Raw genomic sequence first — 5,724 nt, 5'->3', positions numbered from 1 at the left:
CCTCCGCCGCCGCCGCCGCGGGCCGCCCCTTCCCTGCACCCCCTCCCTCGGCCGCCGCCGCACCGCCGTCCATTGTCATCCCTGGCCTGGATTCTCGCTCCAGTTTACCAGAGGCGCGGGGAGGCTATTCTCCCCGCGTCCCCCTTGCCCGGTTCAAGCCATCCTGTACCCAGCATGCAGGGTAAAACCCCAGCTCCCCGGCCTGGCGGCCGAGAGAGGCAGCCTTAACACCCCTGCCATGCTTGACGCCTCACTCCAGCCGAGACAACCCACTTGTAGCTCCCGGAGTAGGTCGTGGGAATGTCAGCAAGCTCCTCTAGGGCGACACAGCAGAGTGGCTGAGGCCAGACATCCGGACTGCCTGGTGTGAATCCCAGCTCTGCTCCTTAGGACGTGACCAGTCTGGCCGAGTCACCAGATTTGTCTGCGCTCCGTTAGCCCAAATGGAAAATGGAGGTTAGAGTGGGAAGTGGACCTAGTGGTTAACCGGCATAACACGTGCAGAAAAGTACGGGGCATGTGGGAAGTGGGATATGTTAGCGAATCATCGTGGGAACAGAACTGTGTTTTATTCACAGCAGTCTCCCCAGGATCTAGCTAACCCCTCCCCATCTTTCAAGAACCAGAAATCGCTCCATTCTCTCCAGGCTCCTCCAGATTTCTCCTCTAGCTCCCCATTGCCGCAGTCTTGCCATGGTCTGTGTGATCCCTGGCCCATTTCCTCCCCAGGGACCTGGAGCCCCTAGGGGGCAGAGAATGGCTCACCTTTGTGTCACTAGGGCCACAGTCATAATACACACTAGGCCCCTGAGAAATGGATGGGCTCATTTATATAACAATAGCTATTGATATTTTGATATAGTAATACTATCACTGAGTGCCATGTGCCAGGAACAGATATTAACTGATTTAATTCTGAGGTTGGTAGTACTACTTTTATTCCCATTTTACAAATATGGAAACTTTTGGGGAGCCTGGGCGGCTCAGTCGATTGAGCATCTGACTCTTGGTTTCGGCTCAGGTCATGATCTTCCGGTTCATGAGTTCAAGTCCCACATTGAACTCTGCGCTGACAGTGTGGAGGTAGATTGGGATTCTCTCTCCCTCCCTCCCTTCCTCTGCCCCTCCCCTGCTTGTGTCTGTCACTCTCAAAATAAATAAATTAAAAACTTAAAAAAAGATAAGGCCAGGTAGCTAGAAAGTGGTTGAGCCCAGGAATCTGGTTTCAGAATCGTCACCCGTGCTATAAACCGCCTGGGAGGTGTTAGAACTGTCTTGGGAGTATTAAATGAAATATTCTGTAGGTGACTGATTGGAAAATGTGTGTTTAAGGATGAAGGTATTCAGGACATGCCACCCCAAATATGTCACTTTGGCATACTGATTTTTTTTAATGTTTATTTATTTATTTTGAGAGAGAGTGAGAGAGACAACATGAGTGGGGAAGGGGCAGAGAGAAGGGGAAACAGAATGTAAAGCAGGCTCCAGGCTCTGAGCTGTCAGCACAGAGCCTGATGCGGGGCTCAAGCTCACCAACTGTGAGATCATGACTTGAGCCACGGTTGGATAATGGAGAGGTGCCCCTGGCATACTGATTATTTTGAGCTGAAGGCACCTGAGAAATCGCAGTTGCAGGAAAGGCTCTCAGACCTCCCCTTTCCTACCTAGAAACAGACCATGAACTTCCCTGTGAAAATGGTGCCTTCCCTATACCAGCAAGAGAAGATTGTCTTTATCACTAAGTAGGTACTGGGAACTGATATCATAATGGATCTGTACAAACAAATTTACTAAAATGACCCTTATTTTCCACTAGTTCCCCCCACACACCCCGGGTCTAGTCACTACCCCACAATTTACCATCTTGAGCCCGGAGCCCTTTGCCCTGTCATTTCTCTGCAAATGTATTGTTTCTTTGTCTAAAACATCTATAAGCTTTCTGCTCTGATCTCTTCCTCGGGTCCTCGTTTTCCTGTGAAGGCTTCCATGTACACATGAAATTTTAGTAAAATTTGCACATCTTTCTCCTGTTAATCTGCCTTATGTCGGTTCAACCCTTAGGCCCAGCTGGAGACCCTCCCTACAAAGGTGGAGGAGAAATTTTTCCTCCCCTACAGTGCCCATGGCCTCTTGGTATTCATACAACTGGGGCCACAGCAGAGTGTCGAGTGGGGTGAAAGCATATTTGAGGCCTTCTTGGCACCAGGCACAGTGCACACCCCAACTCCCAGCTTCATGCCAAGCTGATCAGCAGCCTGAGGCATTCCCAGGCAAGGAGGAAAGGCACTGGGGTCAGCCAGGAGATGGCCCCAACTAGATCCATACAGAGTCTGGGCTCCAAGAGGCTTGGGGCGCAGGGGAGAAGGCAAGGGAAGGCCTGTGGGTTCAGGACCTTAGTTGAGAAAGGGTCACAGTCTAAAGGGCCACTGGCAGGTGAGGGGTCCAGGGGCACACAGAGCAGGTCCAGCTGTCCAGATCAATCATCTTTAGGTTAAGGAAGGTTCTAAAATTCCACAATTTCCATTATATCACTGGTCTAAGTTCTAGAACAATTAGCGACATGAGTTTTTTTCTCTCTTAAGGTATTAGAAGCACTCTATAATTCTTATTTAAAAATTCTAAATTCTCATGGGGCACCTGGGTGGCTCTGTCAGTCAAGCGTCTGATTCTTTATTTTGGCTCAGGTCATGATCTCGTGGTTGGTGGGTTCAAGCCTCGTGTTGGGTTCCACACTGACAGTGCGGAGCCTTGCTTGGGATTCTCTCTCTCCCTCTCTGTAAGACCCTCCCCCACTCATGATCTCTCTCTCAAAATAAATACATTTTAAAAATTCTAAGTTCTCATGCTTCCTCTATGAGGGACGTACAAAGCCATACACTGCGGTCCCACATCACTGTTGAGGAAATGACAGCAGAGCGGTTATAACCTAAAAATTATCTAGATGGCAAGCATCCACACAGCAATTTCACGACGAGCTGTCTGCCCTCCAGAAACTCGTGATCACGTACCAAACAAGACATGTATAAAGGTGTTTACTGAAGCCACTCCTTACAACAGCAAAAATGTGAAAACCACTTGCTTAGTGGCTTTTCAGCAGGAGAATGGATAACCTGGGATTTCTACAAACAACAGAATACGGCCGTTAATGTAATGAACAATATTTCTAGGCAACAACATGGATAAATCTCAGAAGACGTCATGTGGAGCAAGAAAGGCAATTTGCAAAATGAAATGCACACACTACCGTTTGTGCATATTATAAAAACACAAAACGGCAGTTTACATTGTTTATGGATGCTACAAATACAATAAAAATTACCGAAATGTGTCGGCTGCCCTGAGGTGGAAGGCAGAGGAAGAGATGGGGGCCGTCTTTGGTTGGACTGGTAACATCCTATTTCTGTAAGAAAGAGAGCATACCAGCAGGGAGAGGTTCTGATTGAGAAGTAGCCAGATATTGGTATATATTTAGTCATCATAGTTGATTAACTACATGTAGGTGTATGGGAGTGTCCACTGTGCTATGTTTGAAACAGTTTGTGAATAAATTGAAACAAACAAACGAAGAAACAAACAAAAGGCAATAGGCAAGTCCCTCCATCCCCATCCCACCACCCAGGACAAAACAAAATGAGAAACCTCCTAGTGCCAAGTAGATGTTTCGTAGATCTGTTCTTAACAGAAATGCTCACCTCCCCAGAGCCCAGCAGTGGCTGCCATAACTGTGAGGTGAGAAGCAGGGGCAGGGGGGTTGGGGGTGGCACAGGTTGGTGGGGAGGGGCATTTCTCTTCATAAAAGACCCTTCTATCTGCTTGAATGGTTACAGCTTTCCTCCTGGGGTGGGTGAAGGGCCCCAGAACTGGAGCCAGGTAACTAGGCAGTGGGGGGGACTCATCTGTCCCTCTATGCAAACAGGGAAACCTTGGATATCCAGAACTTACAGGCACTCGGTCTGCATAGATGCCCATTATGCACTGATTTTTAAAACATTAACAATTCAGAATAATTCATTAAACTAAAGGGGGGGGTATTATTACACATTTCTCTCTCTTTTTCTTTCCCTTCCATAGACGATTCTGCACATAATTTGGAAACAAAACGTGAAGAGTTGGCTGGAGAAAAGGTATCTGCATGGCTATTTGGTATCTGTCTTCTTTGTCAGAATGCAGTCACCTGGGAAGGCACAGAGTGCCTGTCCCTGCACCCATCTTCCATGCAGCCAGAGGCTGGGGTCTGGCCCTCAAGGAATCTAGTGTGTGAAGAAGCAGAGAGCTAAGCAGCTAATGCCAGGACCCATTAACTCTGGCGGGATCCATTAATGCGCAGGGATGACCCTCCTTATCCACCCCTTTGGGCCAGGGACAAACACTTGTCTAAAGCTCGACCCCTCAGATTCTGTCTTCGGATTTGAGGCTGGAGACACCAATCAGCGACTCGATGACAAAAGCCAACTTGGACAGAGAAATTCAGAGACCGAGAGATTGAGGCAGCAAGATATTCAGAAAAAGACATTTGTGAGCCTGAGAGAGGGGATGACGGGAAGGGGATGAGAGCGGTGGCTTCATAACCACATCGTTCTGGTTCCTGGTTCTAATCTTTCTCGAGTCTTTCGGAACCCCAGCTGTCCTTTGATTCTGTGAGATGTTTTGCATTCTTCTCGTACACTTCCCTTTTTGTTGGAGTTAGGTTTAGGGATGTTCTTAGTGGCTACCAACTGCCTTAAATGTCTGGAGCGGGGCTGCTTGTATCTTAACAAAGCAATCCTCTTCAAGGAAGGTTTCAATTAGAGAGGGTTCCTACCCCTCTCTAAGACCCATGAGTTAGAGACAGCGGGCCACCAGATTGTGCGGGACAGGAAAATGTCACCCAGGGGCAGTCTCCCCTTCCCTAGTTGGCTCCGTGTCTGCAGTGCCAGCCACCACTTTCATCAAGCCCTCCCAGGTCCTGACTGTAACTTGTGATTGTTCGGGGAGGAAAGTGGTGCCAAGCTTTCTCTGAATGGAAACTCCATTTGGACTTGGAAAGCGCGTTCACGTGGATTCAGGATTTCCATGAGTAACAGCCACTGAATATCCAAAACATACATGTGATTTGCCAAGTTTCCGTGGGTGGGTGAACCAAAGAGACCTGGGGGGCCGTATTCCCGGCCCTCGCCCGAGGCACGCGGACCAGGAGGTTGAGCTCCGAGCCTGGCTGTCTTGCTTTGTTATACAGCAGGTGGCTGGTTTCTCGTGCCCCGTGTATGCTTGCGTGTGAGTCTGAAGTGGAGGGTGACTAAGGAGCAGGAGAATTTTGGTGGGGCCAGTGCCAAAAGAAGAGAAGCTAAGAATCAATGTCATCAGGCAACTAACAGGGGAAGAATATCTAGACATGTGGTTCTACCCAATTCTCTCCACTGCTTGGGGCCAGAACGACGTGCTTGTTTCTTCTCTGGAGCAATTTTCAATGCCGGTGACATAACAGAAGCCCCCATAAAGCTTGTGAAACAACACACATGCCTGGGTGCCCTTTGGAGATGTGGATCCAGCAGGTGTGAGGTGGGACCCTTCAGAATTCTACATTCTGGAATGGTCTTTGCTAAGGATTCTGTTATCCTCAGGCCTCACCAGAAAGCTCTCCTCCCATGCCATCGGTCTCCACCCTTCCTCCCCCTCCCCCCCACCACCTGAGGAATAGCATGGTCTGGCCCAGGATGTGGTTGGAAGCTGCTAGAATAGCGGAAC

Source organism: Crocuta crocuta, unplaced genomic scaffold, assembly GCF_008692635.1.
Source record: "Crocuta crocuta isolate KB4526 unplaced genomic scaffold, BGI_CrCroc_1.0 scaffold233, whole genome shotgun sequence".
Taxonomy (NCBI): Eukaryota; Metazoa; Chordata; class Mammalia; order Carnivora; family Hyaenidae; genus Crocuta; species Crocuta crocuta.
This window is presented reverse-complemented; position numbering follows the sequence as displayed.